The following is a 21,223-nucleotide window of genomic DNA, read 5'->3' on the forward strand; positions in this document are numbered from 1 at the left end:
ATTGTCAGTTCTAAGTGGTATTTACTTGCTTCAATGCAGCATCTGGGATTTTTACTTTGAAGTCCCGCATGCATATGCTCAGAAGTAACACGTTGGCTGCAATAATAATGTAAGGGGCAACAGCCTTAGGCTGCAAGGGCCTTACCTTAGGCAGCCTAAGGCTGAGTTGCCTTACATTGTCCCTGTCACAGAGCCGCCAGCGGTGGCCGCAATAATAATGTAAGGTAAGCAGCAGCCTTGGTCGGACGACCAAGGCTGCCGCTTACCGTTACATTATAATTGCGGAAGCACTGCAGGCTAGCTGGATCACAGCCGCATGCGTTGCCTCGCGGCCTGCCAGCTCGGGCCAAATCCTGGCCTGCAGCGGCCGTGGGCACACAGCGAGCAGCACGCCACACCGGCCACGGTCAGAGTTGGGGGAGTGGCGGGGGGCTCTTATTATTACAGTCATGATCATCCGACATGATCATCCAACCTTACATTATTATGACGCCGCCCCTGCCGTGGATGTCACTCACATATTAAAGCCCACGGCGGACGGACGCAATAATAATGTAAGCTTAGCTCAGCTGTCACATCAGAACGCAGTCCGAACAGAAAGTTTAACTTTAAGTTAACTTATTTACCACATTGTACAATAAGGCCTGCAGGAACTTAAGCTGCAAGTAGGCCGCACACAGAACCACCCATGCAGGGCCAGGCTTTCTCACGAGTCACTCACGCCACGCCTTAACAAATCAAGTGCGCTCATGAAGTGAAGGTGGCCTGCATCTGCAACACCAGACCCACGTGACCCACCCCCACACGCACGTCATCATGTCATTTCACTGGCTGGAGAACAGCCAATGAAAACTGTACATTCTGTATTACTATACAGAATGTATCAAATACTACGTAGTACCAACAGAATGTTGGTTTTCATTGGCTGTTTGTTGTTTTGTTGTAGTCACAGGCCCAGCCAGCCATGGCCTGCCACTGCAAGCAGAGCAGCAGAGCAGACTCAGAATGATTTATGATCATGGAAACTGAACAAACAAAGGAATTACACGTGCGCCAGCCTCCAATGATGTTCCGGTCCCCAAAAAAGTGTGCCGGTGTTGCCCACCGCCAAACACCAGCACAAATTTAGCACTGCGTGGGTACCGTGCCTGCTGGGCCTAGAGACCCAAGCTACTCCTCACTGATGAGGCCCAACAAGGCCAAAACATGTTTGGGGATGCTTGTGGTCTCGCGCAGAAGGGATGTGACCTAGCAGTTCAGGCTGGACTGCCCATTTTGGGGTGGGACCAAGCCTGATTTGCGTATGGTCTTTCCCCTTCTGTAATGGCTTGGCAGGCGAAGGACGGTGATCTGGAGGGTTGCCCAGAGCAATGCCAGTGGTTAAGATTCATTCTAAACCTTCCAGCCATCACCTTTCTTCTTTTTGCTTTGTGACCCCGAGTTGGACGGGTATGCCCAGACGTGGATCCCGTGCCTGCTGGGCCTAGAGACCCAAGCTACTCCTCACTGATGAGGCCCAACAAAGCCGAAACATGTTTGGGGATGCTTGTGGTCTCACGCAGAAGGGATGTGACTTAGCAGTACGGGCTGGACTACCCCTTTTGGGGTAGGACCAAGCCTGATTTGCATATGGTCTTTCCCCTTCTGTAATGGCTTGGCAGGCGAAGAATGATGGTCTGGAAGGCTGCCCAGAACAATGCCGGTGGTTCAGATTCATTCTAAACCTTTCAGCCATCAGCTCTTTTTTTCACTTGTGGAGACAGCAATCGTCAGTCTGGACTGAAAAGGAAAGCCGGTGTGTGACTGCGGAGCCACGCAGGATGCTGGAAGAACGACCACACACTCCAAAGAGGAAAGCGGGGGAATGAGCCACACCGCAGAGGTACGAGCAGAGTCAAAGATGCTGGAAGAGACTGGTGATTCTGCCCAAAGCAGCTGGGGATCCTTGGGCATTCTGACAAGCGTCCCAGCAAGTATTTGAATATTACAAAGTTGCTGAAACAGAAAATAACCAAAGTTATTTTGAATGCAGTCAAGACAAAGTACAACTTCAACACCCAATAAGAAGAATATTTGAATGCAGAAAAAGCAATGTACAAAGGCAAGGTTTCTTTGAATGCAGTCAAGGCAAAGTACAAATTCAACACCCAATAAGAAAAATGTTTGATTGCAGACAGGACAAAGTACAAAGTCAACCCCCAATGAAGTACAGATGCATGAGATATCAATGTTTGGGAGAGGTTTGAGCAAGTGTTACACTAGGCAAATGTACCAAGCACCTCACATTCTATGCCATTGTGGTATAATCAAAGAACTGTGAAACATATAAAATGTCCTGGTAGGTGAATACACGAGGCAGCTGAAATTGTCTAAAGATTCCTGACAGGGGAGTACACGAGGTGATCTAAAAACCCATGAAGAAAAGTCCTGCCATGCGAGTATACCAAGCAATTGAAATTGAATGAAGATTCCGGGCAGGAGAGTTTACCAGGCAATCTGCAGAGTTAAGCAAAATCCAACAGAAAGACTGCTACAGAACGTATTGCTTAAACAAGAACTTTCTGAGTCTAGTGAAGACACCAGGCAACTAATAGTTAAAGAGACAATTTTGCCATCCTATTTAAATATCCAAGGGAAAGGTGAGCATCCTTGGCATCCAAAAGTTTTTACTTACGAGAAAATGTTTGTTCGAGTCATTCTTACGCTTTTTGAACAGTTTTGCCAACATCAAGCCAAATACATTTTCTTGCACCCTTTGTTGTTTTGTTTGTAGTTTCGAGGTTCAGGATAGGATGTTTTGGACACAAGGACGGCTATTCAATTACTAACATCCTGACACAGAGAGCTTCTTAGTTTTGATTTCTAGCCAGGGAAATTCCTCTTTATAAAGGTGTTTTCACAACCAATTTTTATTTAATAAATGTATTTGTTTGAAAAAATGACTACCTTGTGTCTGACTCTCATTTCTGACCCCTCACAGTGGGTATTGTACTTGTGGAAACAATTGGTGTTGTAGAGCTGGGCTAGATTGTGGCAGCAGGGGAGCACAATGGGGGGCAGGTCCTTTCCGTAATACATATGCACACATAATCTTTACCACCCTGCACATCACAATGAGCATTAGAATGCAGTTATTCCCCATGATAAATTTGACCTCGCTGCACACATAATCTTGTAACACCTTGCCCATCGCAACGAGAATTAGAATGCATTTATGCCCCATGATAAATTCGGCCTAGCTGCACACATGTCTAGTGCACACACACACTATTTATTTCTCTGACCATTTACACTTGCCTGGACTGCAGTCCCTGAGGGTGTTAAACTCCAGCGAGTTTAAACCATACCAAATACGAAAGGTGCTATTCAAATGCCCACTAACATAATATAAAATATAGGGTTATTTGATTTTTTGGGTTGGCCATTGTAGAAAATTCTATGCCAATTTGTGTTGTTATTGATGATTTTTTAAATATATGTTTCAATGTATTATTATTTTTGGTGACTTTACTTATACATTCACTATTCTGGCTAATGCAATTAGGTTGGGAAACTATTATACCCTGCACATTAATTTTAGGGGCTCATGTGTTTTCTGGTTCCCCTTCAATTGCAGGGGTACTTGTCATGCTCCTTTAAGACACATGAAAAGCAGAGTCTACAAAATTTAAATGTTCTAAATAGTAAACAAAGCGTAGTAATGTAGTGCAAAACATCGAGAGAGCCAAAGGTTGCAGCACCGGCTTTAGGCCATCAACACAACGGATGCACAAGTGCCTTACTAGTTTTTTTGTTTAGTGAGCATGTCTAAAGTTATGTTTTTACCACAGGTTTGTGATAGTTTATTTTTTTAGTTGCATTTCTTCCGAGCATATTGCTCGGAACGCTGACAAATTAGCATCAGGGTCAGGAGGACACAATGTCTGCAAAAACCAACCAGTTTAACCACCAACTGGCCAATTCAAAAATAAAATGTTGTTACTGGTTGTTGGTGCAAATGACAGTGCTAAATGACAGGTCAGTAAAGCAATTCAAGCACTATTGGAGAGTTTAATACAGGAACAAGGCTATTGTTACTAGGATATCATGATCTGAAAACTGCTGGGGAAGGCATCTTAATTAATGATATATACATAACCGCTTTTTTACAGTTATATTGGCTGGTTGGCCCACATTGCACAGAATGGTCCCCTCTGACATTTTATTGCACTAAATGACTACGCTTTTTTACTATTTACAACATTTACATATCTTTTGTAGACCTTTTGCTTTTCATGTGTCTCAAATGAGCATGACATGTACCCCTGCTTTGGAAGGAGAACCCAAAAACCCATGAGCCCCTAAAATGAATGTGCATGACATAACAGTTCCACAACCTGATTGCCCCAGAATTGTCTAAGTGTCACTGAGCAATACAATTTCTAATCAAACTCAATATTGATCTTCCTTTACCCGGTTCATAGAAGTACATTATAAGATACAAATATGTCTGTGCTCAATATGCTAGGATGAACTCGAACTTGCAGTAGTTGCATTATAGCACAGTACACACATTTAAGTTGCAGGCTACTGGCCAGATATAAAAGTCACTTGCCACCTCAATTATGTACATACACACAGCACACCATTTCTTGCTCGCCAAGAGTCAAGCATCACTAGCTAATGGCTAGTGGTGAGTGCACATTTGATACCCTGATCATAGGGTTATTGGACAGCATTCGCTACAGGCAAGTACCATCGTTTTTCCCCATTACAAACCTCTCTTTTAGACAGTGTCTATCTTTGGAGAAGCAGATATATTCCGAGGAGTAAAGGTGTGGTGAGGGTAATGGAGAGCAAAGTAGTTTGTAATAGACAGACCGAGGGGTGGACTGGGAACCAAAAGAGGCCCTGGAAATGATGTTTAAAGTGGCCCCATATTTATGTTTATGTTTATTGTGTTTATATAGCGCTTTACGTCAAAGCGCTTTACATTATAACAACAAGAATACAATAACAGTAGAAGCAATCACAAAATATGCGTCAAACCAGTAATACAGCAATTAGAACAATTTGCCAGAGAAGATAAATGAGGGAAGAGGGGGTGGAGAGGGGAAGGAAGTGGGGAACAGGAAGTGAGATAAGCTGAAGGCGAGAGAGGAGGAGAGGGGTCTTAAGAGGAAACAAAGCAGGGAGAGAGGTAAGAAGAGGAGGATAAAAAGGGGAGGAGAGGGGAAGGTGGAGGAAGGAATGAGAGTATCAGGGAGGGGAGTGGAGAAGAAGAGATTTTAAGGAGACACGAAAGGAGGAATAGGTGGGTATGGAATGGATAGAGAGAGTAAGGGAGTTCCAGTGGAGGGAGGTAAGGTGCTGAAAGGAGTGAAAATGAGAGGAGGTGCATGCCAGCAAGCCCAACCCTATCCCTATGACAAAATGTGGAAATAAAATAGGATACCACACAAAAGAGGCCCAGGGTGCAGAGGCCTACTGGGAAATCTCCAGAGTTCCCTATAGGCCAGTCCACCCCTGGACAGACACGCTAAATGTACATTTGTGGGGGGAACAGGAAGTGCCATGCAGTTCTACTTACCATTGGGGCCACTGCACAGGTTGCGCCATTCTCAGAACACTGCAGTATGTTTTATTTGCAAAGCTTTCACGCCTCGAATTTATGCAGTTGAAACCGGGTAAACTGTGCCATGCTATTAGCAAGGAAATGCTCTCAATCAAGCTGCTGGCACGCCACACGCAGAGGATGTTGAAGCAGGCAGCTATTGAGTGTTTTATACTCTGGGTGGCAATAAGTGAGGTAACACTATTTTAAGTATCCATTAACCAAATGCTAAATGACAGCCGAACAGCAATTGAAGCATAGCTGGATGCAGCCAAACGCAGAACTTAGTTAAATCCACTCGAAATGCTATTGGAAGAAATGGTACCTGCACACTCGTGATAATGGATACGAGAAGCCAGCAAAAGTAAGGAGAAATTAAGAAGGAGTTACATGGTAGAAAGGTTGGATATCTGAAATGTTCGATTGGCAGCCGTGCAGAATAGAAAGTCATCTCTGGTCTGAAAATTAAAACGAATGCGAGGGCATTGAAGACATAAGTGTCAAGATGCCCCATTCCGTTCGGTAGACCGTAGTTCAGGCAGGGATTTTTCTTTGCTTTGCCTTCTGGGACTTGGATTTTTCCATTCTGAATCAATGACTTCAAGACTGGTCCTAGAAAGGAATCAAAGAAGCATGAGTAAACTAGCATCCCCGAATGGCATGTATGTCAATACTATAAACTGCAATAGACCCTTTTGGGTCATTTTAGGACAGCCCAGCAGTACATTTAAACATTTTACAAAGGTACTGTGCAACAAACTAAAATATAATTTACAGTTGGCATATATTTTTTAGTTTGGCCCATTAGGTGGTGCTTCTGCACCGCCTATAAGACAAAACTATTGCATTCGAGTACATATAGGGAGACATGGCATATGAGGAGGGACACAAAGTAGTAGGCATTGTTGGTTATTTGCCCACCCATTGACTGCCCATGGCTATGCTAATCCCTACGGCCGCTCCCACACAGTTCCTGCCCCTCCCTGCCCAAAACATCTCTTCATGGGAACTCTCTGAGCTCGCTTTATTCAAGCCTTGCCATCAAGCTTTGCATTCAAGTGCCTGCTAGTCTTTTTTCAAAGCAGTCATCTGAGAGTTAATGTCTTCATTGGAGCTGTAAGCGCACTACTGGTGTAATAAAAATGTCTTAACTAGGTATTGCTTCAGCCATGCCATTTATAAGCACTATGCGTATCCTTCGCTGTGGCCCTGCTAAAAACAAGCACTGGCAAAGCCAACAGTTTTGGCTTGTGTATAAGTATTAGGCATTTTCCAGGCACTGCTATTAGATGCCCATGTACTCGCACCATTTTGCACCAGCTGCCATCAATAACAGGTTAATACAACTATGGCAGTGCCTGGCAAGTGCCTTTTCCACGTCTACACGAAAAGCCCAAACTGTTGGCATTGGCCGTGTTTGCTTTCATTGCAGCATGCGTTTCTTTCACCCTCACACACAAGACCCTACAAAGTGGAGTATCAAGACTTCAGGCTCCCTGCTCTAACCAAGGTGTTTCCCAGTGGGCCCAATTATACAGTTAATCAGATCATGACCTTGTCACGAGGCTGCAATGGATGGCCCACCTGTAGTAATAAGAGGGACTCTTAGGAATCAGGATGCCCACAAGCTTGGTGATCCGTTACCCAGCAGAGAGATATAGGACCCCTCGGTCGGGTTCCCGCCACACCCACCCAAACCTTCATGCATCAGGAGAACCAGAATAATGACTGGTTCAGCTTTATGACAGCGTGTGGGACATAGGAGGATGACAGAGGTTGTGTTACTTCAAGCCTTCCTGCAACCCTATGTAGGAGAGCACACAACTCTTTGCCTAACATGCTTTACTGGGACGGCCAGAGGGAATGATACGCAATGTGTAAATAGTGTGGACCGGATAAATAACACAAAGGAGACGATGTGCACTCCATCCTGGCCCCACTCTCTCCTTCCACTCCCAATCACTAGTGCCAGACCAGCAACTTCGTTCCTTATTCAGAAAGGACCAGGACATAACAAATAAAATGATCAGCACTAGTGCAAACGCATGCCAGGTCACCAGTGAGACCGGTTTCTTAAGTGAAATCCAGACAGGAACATATTCTATCTCCCACTGATAAAATTATATGACGCATCCTACGAGACAGGCAAACCGGTGGAGTGAGAACCTACACCTGAGTGGGGCATCACTTTGAAGAACGGCACCACTCCACCACAACTTCAAATGGTTGGTGGAGTTATTAAACCCTCTGCCCTTGAAAGGAAGTGAATAATTCCCTGGGGAAATAATCAAAACCAGTTAGGGGAAATCGGGAGTAAACCGTGTACACTTCATGACGATTGCTTAGGGAAAATACCTATCCGTTCCTGAAATCCGAATGAAGAGGGGCTAAAAAAGGTCAATCAGGTAACTTACTAAATAATCAGAATGACCGGTTTGGTGTGCTTGACCGAATTATGTTTGATCGCATCAAACTGACCGAAAATTATTTGCTCGGGGCCCAATTTAGACGCACATTAATGTTTGTAATTTTAAAATGTTTGACTCTGCCTCCAATTTTAAGGATGCGGAGGACACCCCTGCACCCATATAATTGCAAAATATGAAACATGGAGAGCGGGGTCACCCCTGCAACTCTGGCTCTCCAGGGGCTCTCCAGGGTTGGTATTTTGCAATATATGTAACCAAATTGCGGCGAAGGCCAAATCACTCATGTAAAATTCGATCTAATTGGACATTAGATCAATGGTTTTAGGTCAAGTAGGCTAATACTGAATGATCAAGTACACTATGTAAACTCACAACTTGCTGCAGTGTCTCTTTCAGTCCTGGTGTCAGAGATGTAGGAGCTAGAAGTAGGAAATGAGCCCAGAAGAGCAAAGAAAGCTACAAGCTTGCTATGGTAAACATGTCAGGCAGTAGCTGGGAGCAGATCAAGACAAAGGAAAGGAACTAGAAGCATGCTGAGGGCTACATCTCAGATACTGGCCAAGATCATACACATTGGAATGAAAAGAGTTGCACGTATACTGAGGACTGTACTACAGACTCTCGCAGAAGTCAGAGAACCAGGAGGAGAAGCAAGATGCTGAGAAGTACTGAACACCTTCGCCCAAGAATGCACTCTCCCCTTAAATGCTTTATCTTTGGACTCTGAAAGAGCATTCTCCTGGGATTACTGTCTGTCAAAGCCTTCTTCCAAATAGGCAAAGGCAGAGAGCTCTAAGGAAGAGGCAAGCTCTTCTTCCTAACCATGACAAAGATATATTTTGGGTGACTGCTATGGACCAAGGCCTATCAGTAGCCTGAACACTGGAAGCAGGATCCTGCAGGGTGAATGGACTGTACAGGACTGTCAACAACACCCGTTTCTGTTAAACAACTTGCAAATTCCATGTGTGATTTATTATTTTTAAATCGACAGGGGATCTTCTATCTAAAAAAAGATCAATAATATTATTAAAGTCCCCCACACAATACGAAATTAGAGAGGAGTCTGCAGAATGTGGGATCGGGATTAGTAGAGCCATAGACATTAAGAATCGAAAATATCTGAGGGTCAATTAATATTTTAGCTAATACCCATCTACCCTGAGTATCTGCATCTTTATGGAGAATCTGGTATGAGTACCTTTTTCATTTAAGATTGCCACACCATTATTTGTGCCATCCGCTTGACTAGCTAGTACCTCACCTACCCAATACCTTTTCAGTTTCATGGGGTCTTGTAGCGATAAATGGGTTTCCCGTAAACATGCAATGGTTGGTTTGAATCTATGAATGTGAGCTAAAACCTTCAGTCTCTTAATTGGATTATTTAGACCCTTAACATTCCAAGTCAGACACCTTAAGGTAACAGTTTAAAAATAGAGAACAATAATAATACCAACAGTGCATCTAAATTTCAAATGTGTTCCAAATCAAGAAACTTCACATATAACCAGTAAGTAAAAAATAATAGAGCAAAGATCAAGCTGCTTAGACTGCTAGAAAAATAAAAAGCGGAATGCAAAAAAATAAAAATAGCAAGCATTGCAACATTTGACCACAGGGTGTTGTGAGATAAAAAGGTGAACACATTATATTGTTCAAGATGAATCCATCCAAGAGGTAAGAAAAAATCAGGTAGGATAAGAAACAAAAACATAGAGGTCAGAATCACAACGTCACTGGCAGAAAGGGCGTGTTGGTGCATCCAAAATTGGACGAAATGACACGTCAAACAGGAGAGGTTGCCCACTCCAAAATATTTACTGATCTTGACAATTCCAGAGGAAACGTGTTTCAGAGTAGTTTCTCAATAAGATAGGATGAAAACTAAGAAGATAGGGCAGCATATCAAGTGTGGCTAGTGGTGCCTGTAAGAGGATTCAATTCAACACTACAGCTAAGTCAATGCCTAGTCTGGGATACTGAATGGAAACCCTTATTGATATATCTTTATGTCCAGTTCATGCGTTCTGGATGACTACCCCTATATAACACCCCTCTCTTGGAATCCTCCTGACCCCACTGAGCCAAGAAGTAGTTCTGTTTTGCAAGTTAAAAAGGTTTATTTGATAATTTAAACAATAGATATATATATCATGCTTTATAATAAATTAATAATTGAATATCACACTTAATCTGATATGATAAAGATTAACAACGGAGAATCTGGCACTAGCACACTTGTGAATAGGAACAGAAGAAGAAGGTGGTAGAGAATGCTTTATATAAGTTCAGATGGATGTAATGTTGAATGAAAATGCAATACAGAAAATACTCAATATGATTTCAACAAAACAATGTAATCACTTTTCTCTGGCAATCCCCTCCCCCCCTTTATGCAATGCAAGGAAATGGAAGGAAAGCACACAGTTCTCAGAAATGCAATCAAATGTAATTCAGTTCACCCCAGCAAGCTTAGACTACAGATCAGAGTTTTAAACACAGGCCCAAAATGCTTTTACATGTGCTGGCAATGAAGTGAAAAATATGCTAAAATTATTTTAATTCCCTCTCGGAGGTTCAGGGTGAATGAAATATACTTGATATTAACCCAGGCTCACTTTAGCAAGGATCTAGTAGTAACTAGCAGGTTAAACGAATTTTTGGCAAATGAAAGCAAGAAAACTGCTGTTTTCACACGTGAAGAAATTTTGCAAATCGCGGCAAATTCGCGAGTGCGTTTTTCGCGATTACAGCAAAAGTATCGGGGGTAGGAATGCGGTTCTAGGTTGGTAGGAAAGCCACGATTCTCAGCTTTCAGAGGAAAGTTACTGCAAGTCTCTAGCACAAACGGTCACGGAGATATGAGCGATTAAATAAAGGTCGTTTTTCAGATTTGAAATTTTAAAGTTCAAAAAGACAAGTGACAGCTAGCAACTAGAAAATGACAGGTGACAGTTAGGAGGCAGTTCTACTTAGATTAAAATAGCTTGGATTAGATTATTTTAACTAAGAGATTGGTTCTGCACAGTTTTGCTAGGTACTCACAATATATTTTTGAAATAAATGGGCCTCGCCACGAATCTGGTCAGGTTTTAGACTGGACTCTGGTCTGGTCTCTGCACTTCACAGTGATCTGGGTCAGCTCTCTCTGGTTCTGCTAACAGCGGTCTGGTCTGGGTCTGCTCTCTCTCTGGATTCTGGAGATTGATGGATTTAAAGTCTGGATCTTTCTGCACAGCTTTCTCTAGAGATTGATGGAGGTAAAGTATGGATTTTCCGGCAGAGCGTCCCGCAGCAAATGGATTTGAAGGTCCCTATCTGTCCTGTCTGTCTGCTTTTATGGGTTTTGAAAATGGGTGTGTGTGCAGCATCACTAGGCTCTACCCCTCTCCACTTATCATTGGCCACTTCATCCTCTTCCCCTTGATTGGGGGAATTAAATGAAGTGTCATCATGATGAGGTATGTTTATGATACAGAGAACCCACCCCTGTCAACTTTACACACAATCTATATTTGCTCAAAAAACATATTTCATAGCTACACAGTGGTTTGAAATTACATGCACCCATCATGCATTACAGGAGGTATACCCTGTCCAAATCTGCTCTTCCTGGGAGCTTGCATTCAGAAATGGCGACATTTGCACTTTTTAACTGGTTTCGCAATATCGGACATTACCCCAAATTTACACACATGTGCGCAATTAATTGATGAAGTGTCAGATTTTTAACATGCATACATTTTAAGTAATACCCTCTTAACTGCTAGCTTGCCCCCAGATCATGCCACTCGTTCTGAAAACCTCTTAAAATGTGGGCAGAAAAATCACAAGAATTATGGTGTCATTTAAATAATTTTCACAAGTCCGTACTATGAGTTGTTCATCTTTTTAGAGTTATGTTCTGGCCCCAAAGGGGTGTGGTTTTTCAGGTCACATGGTACAGAAACCAGTCTTTCCAGTTTCTGCCAAGCTCAGAGACCCTGCCCCTCCCAGCTTTTGCCAAGAGGAAGCTGTTTTACGACATCTGCAATAGACCATCTGCCTGGGTGAAGGGGGTTGCATTGTTCAGAGCTCCTGTATTCTGTGGGGGCTCCCCTTAATTCAATTATCAGAGAGATGGCATATCCTTAGTGTGGCCAGCAGGAAACAGCCAGGCCTGGGAAGTTACTTGTGGATCAAGTTTCACTCCTGATGGGGGTAGTTGCCAGGCAAAATTGGAATCTCTTTAAGCCAGTTTTTAGCCACATGTCATTTCTGTTCCCCAGTTTTCTGCATTCAAATAACTAACAATTTTTTACATATGCAGCTAGAATGCTGATTCTAAGTTTAAAACTATGACATTTAAACAATTGCAGCCTATGTGACACTCAAAAGTAGGTCACTCATTTCTTTTAAACATTTAGATTTTTAGTGTCTTTCAGTCCAAATTTACATAAACTGCTGAAATCCACAGCTCAGCCAGTCTTGTGATGAACATTGTTTTAGGCTCATCCTCTTTCCAGATTTTGTATGCCCACAAGACTTTATTCTGCCAGATGTCCGCTGGTGTTCAGTGAGATTTTTGGATGTGTTGCAAATAGGCATTTTGAGCTGGCATTCAGAGAAACAAAAGGTGATTTTAAAGTGCGGTTTTTCCTTTGGCACACATTTCACTCATGGCACCCCGGCCCATCCTGCTCGCACTGGTGGGTGGCAAGTTAGGCAACCATTTTAGTGTGCACAACTGCGCGGTTTTCATAGATTCTGGCGCACATGTGGGCTTTTTCGGCCATCTTGGATTTCCTAAGCCCACAGCACCAAATGTTGTAGCCTAATAGTCCAAACGTGGGTCAGGACCCCCAACATGCCGATATACATTGCTTCAATGTTTTGAAGTCTCATGAAGTTCTTTAAGTCAGTTGGCTCTTCAAAAAAGAAGAGGTTTTGCCATTGGTGGGGATCTTAAAGGTACGGGGTGAATCAGGCCATATCTTTCATTGAATTGCTTGAGCGCAGGGCCATAGAAAAGTGACTATTTTCTCCTTTGAGTTGTATTTTTAGATACATCCTGTGAAATGAAAATCCTGTGCCCATGCCATACCAGATGGTTTCTTCCTTTACCTTTTTGTAAGATGAACTGAAGTTGCAATTTTCAAGAAGCAAACAAATTATTGTTCTAGGTGCATGTTGCTTGTGTGAATCTGTTTTCCTGGGCCCGATTCTGTGTGCCCTTTGTATATTGATCACAATGGATGAATGCAAATTCGGGATGTTAGGCAAGGTTTTCTTAAGGAAGAGGGCAATGTCATCTCCCTCCACTCCTTCTGGAAAACCAAATACACAGAGGTTATATCTACAATTTCTATTTTCCAAATCTTCATTTTGTTTTTGCAGCGTATGGATTGATTCTTCCATATAAGCAATTTAAGTGGCAATGTCTTCAGCCACGTTAATTCTTCTCTCGACCTGTTCTATCCTGTTTTCGAAGTTCATCCATTTGTTGGAGTTTGACATTAGTGGTTTCTATAAAGGGTTTGAGTGCCCTAAATTCCAGCTAAATAGTTTCCATATTAGATTCTATTAATGTTTAAGCAGGAGGAGGGGAATGACTTATTGACCTTTTGAAGGGGACTGCCACTTGCGCTGATACTTCTTTATTAGCAGAGGCTTCAGCCTGAGCTTTTAGGGAGGCCATACTAAGGGGCGAAACAGATAAACCGGAATGTATACGAATTTCACTGAGAGCCCCTCACGGATTCCTGCTATTGCTGTAATTATATGTTAAAGGTTACAGCATGTTCCCATAGATGCTTAAGGAAAACTAGCAAATGAATTACAAGATACTGCAATGAGGCCAATACCTCTTTGGAAAAAAAGAGATTAATGCCAAATAGCTGAAAAATAAAATAAAAAAGTTAACAGCTGGTTTATTTATTCTTGTATGGTAGTTCTCAAATAAGCAAAAAAAGAAATAGTTATCTCCTGTCAAGAAATCAGGGGCCAAAGTGGTCGTGTCAAAAAGATATGCTTTTGAATCCACCCTCCAAATAAATGGATTAGAGTACTTTAAATGTCACCATTCCATGTAAATGAAGGATTTATGTGAGGCTGCCGGTGTCATGCTTGAAAACTGTACCTCAAGGAAAGCAGGTCGTGTCAAACGTCTGACGTGACCCAACCTCGCTGACAGGAAATGCAGTCCACGTCCTACTCGACAGTGCTGCGTCAGGCATTCTGGTCATCCCAAAGAAAGTTGCGAGCTGGAGCTCGAGAAAAACTCTTGCAGTCATCAGAGGATGAAGTTATCAGATAATCATGGATCGGATGTTAGAAAAAATGTACATTAGTATCCCTCTGGAAAGTTATGATAATGGATTGGGAACTTTGTTTTATGCTTCCATTTTGCACCACGCATAGCCACACCACCCCATTCTCTCTCTTTTTAAAGACATCTACAATAACTCTGATGTTTAATGCTCGAATCAGTGCTTGTGCACCCCTGTCCTCGACCCAGAGTACCCCCTTTATTCCAAAGTTTGCATTCCCTGTATTTTGCATTACTGGGGTTATGTATTGTTTTTTTTTACTAGTTTGTTTTGCATTTTGTTAAATTAAAGTACCATATTTGTATAAATCCTTGGTAGGAATGTTTTATTTTGGTTCCACAGTACTAGTGTTGTTTAGTTTGCTTCTCTTCCAGCTCACATCCCTCCTGAAGATTGCAGCATGTCGTCGGCCTGTCGTACCCTAAGAAGTGAAAGAGTTATACCTGTCAGGTTGTGCCTGCTTCATCTTTGTGATGGGATCACTGATGGTTTAGTCATAGTGTGGGTCTGAATGTTATGTTATGTTATGTTATGTTATGTTATGTTAGTAGAATTTGTAAAGCGCAGGCACCCAGAGGGCATCATGGTGCTATGAGGAACCAAGCTAGTAGAGAACAGCAGAAGAAAGTTTTAGAATAGCAGTGTTTTTAATGTCCGTCGAAAGAGGAGGTGATTACAGTCTTTCGAAGGTCAAGAGGAAGTTTATTCCAAGCCTTTGCTCCACAACAGAGAAGGCGCGCCCGCCAGTGCAAGTGAGCCTCAACCGGGGGACAATTAGTAGATGAGCAGGTTGGGAACATAGAGTGCGGGTAGGAGTATAGTGAAAAAACTTAGCTTGCAAATACTCAGCACCAATGCCGTAAAAAGGCCGGTGAACCATACACATAGACTTAAACATAATCCTAGCCTCCACAGGAAGCCAATGGAGTTGTCTAAGTAACGGGGACATGTGTGTACCAAAAGAACCTATCTTTCTGCTGTATCTTGAAGACGTTGTAGCCGCCTGAGCAAGTACAGGGGCTGGCCTAAGTAGAGTGAATTGCAGTAATCAATTCCGCTTAAAACCAGGGCAGCCACCACAGGCGCTTGGGAAGCGGTTGGAATAAAAGGAAGGACTTTTCTTAAAGTACGTAGTTTGAAGTGACCAGTCTTACACACCGCTACTACCTGGTCCGCCATAGTCAAAGAGGCAGCTATTTTTATGCCCAGGTTTCTTAATGATGCAACAGGCGTAAGAAGAGGGCCCAGGGAGGATGGCCAGAAGTCATTGGTCCAATACAAATGAGGTGAAGCCGTGCCTACAACTAGAACCTCCATTTTGCAGGTGTTCAGCTCGAGCCAATTGGAGGTCATCCAACCATCTAGCTCTTCCAGACAGTTCCTTAAACGGGCTGCAGTATCCGACTGAGATAAATCTAGGGGCACCAGAATCTGGGTGTCGTCAGCATAGGAATAGAACCGGAAGCCGTGTAACTGAAGGAAAACCAACAGGAGTCTAATGTAGACATTTAATAAAATGGAGGACAGCGTGGAGCCTTGGGGGACCCCACAGCTGATAGAGACAGGAGCAGAACGAAAGGGGGAAGAGACACCGATTGAGAACGATCAGCCAGGAACGCAGAGAACCAGCTAAGAACTTGACCCGACAGGCTGGCAGACGATAACCAGGCTATCAGAGTAGAGTGATCAACTGTGTCGAAAGCCGCCGAAAGATCTAGTAACAAGACTGCTCCAACACCGCCCTGATCAACCAGACCTACCAGGTCATCCAGCACTGAGTTTTAAACAGATTCAGTGCCTCTTCCAGGCCGGAAACCGGACTGAAACTTGTCAAAATATTGGGAGGACTCAAGAAAGGTAGATAAGAGAGGGGTTACCAGGGCTTCCAGAACCTTCATGAGAAACAGCAGTAGTGAAATAGGATGATAATTATCAAGTACTGCAGGATCTGACAATGGTTTCTTCAATAGTGGAATAACCAAGGCATGTTTAAGAGCAGGGGGGTAATTCCAGTGGTGAGAGACAGATTAACAGCAGAGGTGATATGAGCAATTAGATCACAGGAAGATTGAATCAGAGTTGTATTCATAATTCATCCGCTGTAGACCAGTAGTCTGGACTCAGAGGACCTGTCCAGCAACTCCAGAACCAGTACCCAGCCAGCACAAAGAATTCCCTGCTAGGTTCTGCCAGCATGCTTCCTAGGTGGAAAGTGCCAGAGAGTCTCTCGACCAATGACAAGGCTGTTGCCTGCAAACACGCTCCTTAGCTTTGGCCTGTCTGCCTTGAAAGGATGACACAAGCCCTGCGAAGAAGCTAGGAGGAGTGCAACACAGCAATATCCAGCGTCCAACTTTTAAGGAAATTTTAGAGACAGTCGAGTCTTTCAACCGCATCCGGCTGCACCGCTGACTGTTGTCACGTCACTCTTGTCAGACCAGTCCGAGATGCCTTGACCAGCATTCCAGATCCGCCAACCAGCACAGAGACAAAGATTCTTGGCCCAAGCCACCAAGCCGGCCAGCCTGCAGCTGCGTGTCCAGCCTAGCTTGTCGAACTGCATGCCACCTGATACCGTCTGCTGTCTCCCACCGCTAACTCTGTCTCAAGGGCTGCAAATAGCCCTGGAACCGCGTCGATGCTGTTGAGCACCAATAACTTCTTCAGCACCAGGTACATTGTGGTTCTTCCCCCCATGGCCCTTCTCCAATAGCCCCTACAGACAGTTACAACCCTTTTCCCCCTGGGTGCTGGAACCGAATGACCTTGAACAGTAAGACTGATTACTTTACCAACTACTCTCCTGTCAGTATCCACAGCGCATCTCTTTCCTTCGTGAAACTTTCTGTCCTCTGTGTTGCTTTACAGGGTGGGTTGTATTTTGTAGTGTGCTAGAACTGTCTGTTGTTGTAATAATAAAGTAGATATTTTTATACAACCTAGACTGGACAGTCCCTTTTATCATTGGCAAATAATTGTATTTTCGCTGTGTTGCAACTAACCAAAGATCCACAGCCTTTTGCTGAGATAAGCCTGCCTTTCGGTCCATGGTACCAAAATTGAACAAGGTGGTCTCATAATGTGTATTCCAATCTGTACGGATCCCTTCTGGTGTACTAGAGGTATGGGGTTGATTGATGGTTTAGAAAATGATATTCATCCCTCGACCACTGAGGCCCCGGAAGTTGATTCGTCACATTGGTGGCAAGCGGTCGGATTGGTTGGAGCCTTGTGCACAGCTGAGTCACCCGACGATAAAAGTACTATTGCAGGCAACATTTAGTCTCTTCTAGGTATTAGTAATAGTCATGGGGCTTGACATGGAGACTATACAATTCATGACCAAGGATGTCCTGCAAATCATATCTCAAGAGAGGGGACATCCCCACAGCACTAAGGTTTATAAACCTGAGTTGCTGACCAGCCTCCAAGCTTGGGTAGAAGCTAGGGCATTTGGTGAGAAGACCCAAAAGGATGGGCTAGGCCCTGTGCACCTGAATGGACAAGACCTTCAGGAGAAGATAAATGACAAGGACGACCGCACGAGCAGTGTTTGGCGCTTGAGCAGAAAGAGGCCAACAGGTCTGCCTCTAGCAAGAGCAGCAGTAGTGGCTCAAACCAGAGTGCCTGGGATAAGCCCCGACGGCACATGGCCAAAGATTTAGTACAGGCTTATGAAGTGGGGAAGGATATTTCCGATTGGTTTGAATCGCTCAAGCTGGCATTCCAGCTGCAGGAGGTGGATGAGGTACTGTGGGGTGCAGCACTGATGATTCGCCTACCGACACCAGGGACTGATGCAATTCTTCAGTTAACTCCCAAGGTAAGGCCCGTTTATGGGAGCATGAAGGCATCCCTCCTCAGGAAGTTCTGTAAAACCCCAGAACAGTATCTCAAGAGCTTCAGAGAGCTCAGAAAGAAAAGTGGGCAGACATTTGAAGTATTCACACACTTGTAGTTGAAATATCTGAGCCGGTGGGTGGCTGGTAACAAAGTTGACACATTTAAAGGGATGTACAATTTGATTGGGTTTGAGCATGTTTTGAGGTTGATCTACATCAGCATCTTGTGGACAAGACTATCACATACCCTAGGGAACTTGTAAAGTCTGCTGACAGGTTTGTGAGTACTCAAGTCCAGAAAAAGGCTCAGGCGGGCACACCCAGAGCAGAAGAGAAATCGGCAGACAAAAAAGGAAACAAGGATGGGAATGAAAATGGTCCAACCAAATCCTCTGCAAAGTCATGTCCCCAAATGAATGAAGGGAAACCCCCAAACTCTAGTTCAACCGTGCACACCGAAAAGAAGAGCGAGGCACCCCTAACACTGGGACACCTGCATTCTCACCACCGAAAGGTTGTTTCATGTGTAAGGAGCTGGGCTATAGGAAAGGGGATCCTCCTTTCAAAGGCTTACCCAAGCAAGCCATAGTGAATGTTGGACTCATGGAGGAGGACATCATTAGTGTTGGCCTCTCAGAGCAGGATTTGTCACTAGGCCAGGGAGTGGCCAAATGTGGCTTGTTTACACCAAGTGGGAACAGTACCGGATCTCCAGAAGAGTCCCCAATTCCCAATAATACTCAACTCTATCTAAAGCACATGTACATCAATGGACACAAAACTCTTGTGGTCTGATACACTGCGGCTAGTGTCACCGCTGTCACCCGGCAGTGGGAACAGCCAGGCCAGTATATTGCTGGGCCTGAATTGTGCGTAAGTGGATTTGATGGTAAGAGTAAGTACCTCTTGGCGATGGTAGAGTTCAGCTGGCGAGGTGAAATGACCCAATACAGTGTAGCAGTGAAAGATTCCATCCCAGTCCTATGCATGTTGGGTAATGACCTTCCTGATTCTGAAATAGTCGCAGCGACTACACGACCGAGGGCCAAAGAGAACACCAGATTGAACACTCTCAGAGCCTTAGGACCTGGAGTGCTTCCAGAGGGCTTGTTGGAAGGACCGGTGTGGCCGGTAGCCCCTAGTCCAGTTGCAGAGACTACTGAGTTGCCTACTCCTGTGGGAGAGGTGCTAGTACCCACAGAGGACCCTACTTTGGTAACAGAGGACCCTGTGACTTCCGAGTTTCCTGGTGCAATGCAGGAAGCTGAGGTGGAGGACTCGGTGGGCACAGATCTGAAGAGTCTGCCCAAACTGGATGAGTTCACATCAACTGGGGGCCCAGAACAGACTGACTTCTACAAAGCCCAGAAAGAGTGTCCCACTCTGGCGTATCTGCAGAAGCAGGCGGAGGAGCAGGCTAAGGGCGAGGCCCCTGGACTGTTCAAAGTGTACTGGGAGGATGTACTCCTGTTCAGTGAGCCAAAGGATTCTGAGGGCGAGGACACCAGATGGTTGGTGGTTCCCCAATGCCACAGAAAGTTCCTTTTGGATTTGGCTCACTTAATTCCTTTAGCGGTTGTCTGTGCACTTTTACTGGCCGCAGTTCTGCGTAAAAGTTAAGGAATTTGTCAAGTCCTGTCTGACTTGTCAAGCTTCTGGCAAAACAGGTGATGCCACAAAGGTCCCCTTAATTCCACTATCCATTATTGGGCAGCCTATCAATAAATTAGGCATGGGTATTATGGGTCCTTTGGATCCTCAAACCAGTTTAGGGAACAGATATATCTTGGTGGCGTTGGACCACGTCACAAGATACCCTGAGACTGTCCCTCTGAGTAGCATCAAAGCTCCCATGGTTGCAAAGGCTCTGATTGGGATATTCTCCCATGTTGGAATATGATATGATATGATATGATATGATCGTTTATTTATATAGCGCCTATACACAATGGGCCTCATTCCGAGTTCGGAGGTAACCAGTAATGGGAGGGTGGAGGAAATAGACGAGTTTGCTATCACATTAGGTCCAGGGACAATTCTGATAGAGTAAGTGCATAGAAGAAAGTAAGGGGAGGAGATAGGAAAAGGGAGAAGGGAAAGGAGGAGAGAAAAGAGAGTAAGCAGTCAAAAAGTGTGGAGAAGCAAGAGTAGAAAGCGAATACAATTGTAGAAGTCAGTAGTAACACATAATGTTGCAAGCCAGGATACAAGATGAAGATGGGAACAGCATGATTCAGGGCCACCATGAGTACAAGATGCAAAGGAAGTCCAGCATGAGAGTTGAAAAAGAGTGACCCACCGTGAATGAATGAAGTCCATAAAAGTCAAATCCAGCATTGGCCACAAGACGGTGATGATGAAGGAAGGCACCAGGTGGGCGGGGCTTGCTAAGTGGTGAAAAAGAGCAGCAGGCAGGAAGGCACCAGGTGGGCGGGGCTTAGACCAGGTGACCTAGATCCACTTACACCTGCTCCCCATCTGCAAAGGAAAAGAAGCTGAAGGGCTCCTTAGGTAGGGAAACAGAGCGTCAAGCAGAAAGGCACCAGGTGGCCGTGGCTTGCTAAGTGATGAAAAAGAGTGGGAAGCAGGAGGGCACAAGGTGGGCGTGGCTTGCTAAGTGGTGAAAAAGAGCGGCAGGCAGGAAGGCACCAGGTGGATGGGGCTTAGGCCAGGTGACTTAGGTCCACTTGCACCTGCTCCCCATCTGCAAAGGAAAAGAGGTTGGAGGGCTCCTTAGGTAGGGAAACAGAGCGGCAAGCAGGAAGGCACCAGGTGGGCGGGGCTTGCTAAGTGGTGGAAAAGAGCGGCAAGCAGGAAGGCACCAGGTGGGCGGGGCTTGCTAAGTGGTGAAAAAGAACAGCAGGCAGGAAGGCACCAGGTGAGCGGGGATTAGGCCAGGTGACCTAGATCCACTTGCACCTGCTCCCCAAGGAAGTCATTTCTGACAGGGTATCAAACTTCATATCAGCATATATGAAGGCTATGTGGGAAAAGTGTGGAGTCACCTACTGGTTCTCTACCCCCTTGCATCCATAAACTAATGGACTT

Source organism: Ambystoma mexicanum, chromosome 11 (assembly GCF_040938575.1).
Source record: "Ambystoma mexicanum isolate Mex_15411 chromosome 11, UKY_AmexF1_1, whole genome shotgun sequence".
NCBI lineage: Eukaryota > Metazoa > Chordata > Amphibia > Caudata > Ambystomatidae > Ambystoma > Ambystoma mexicanum.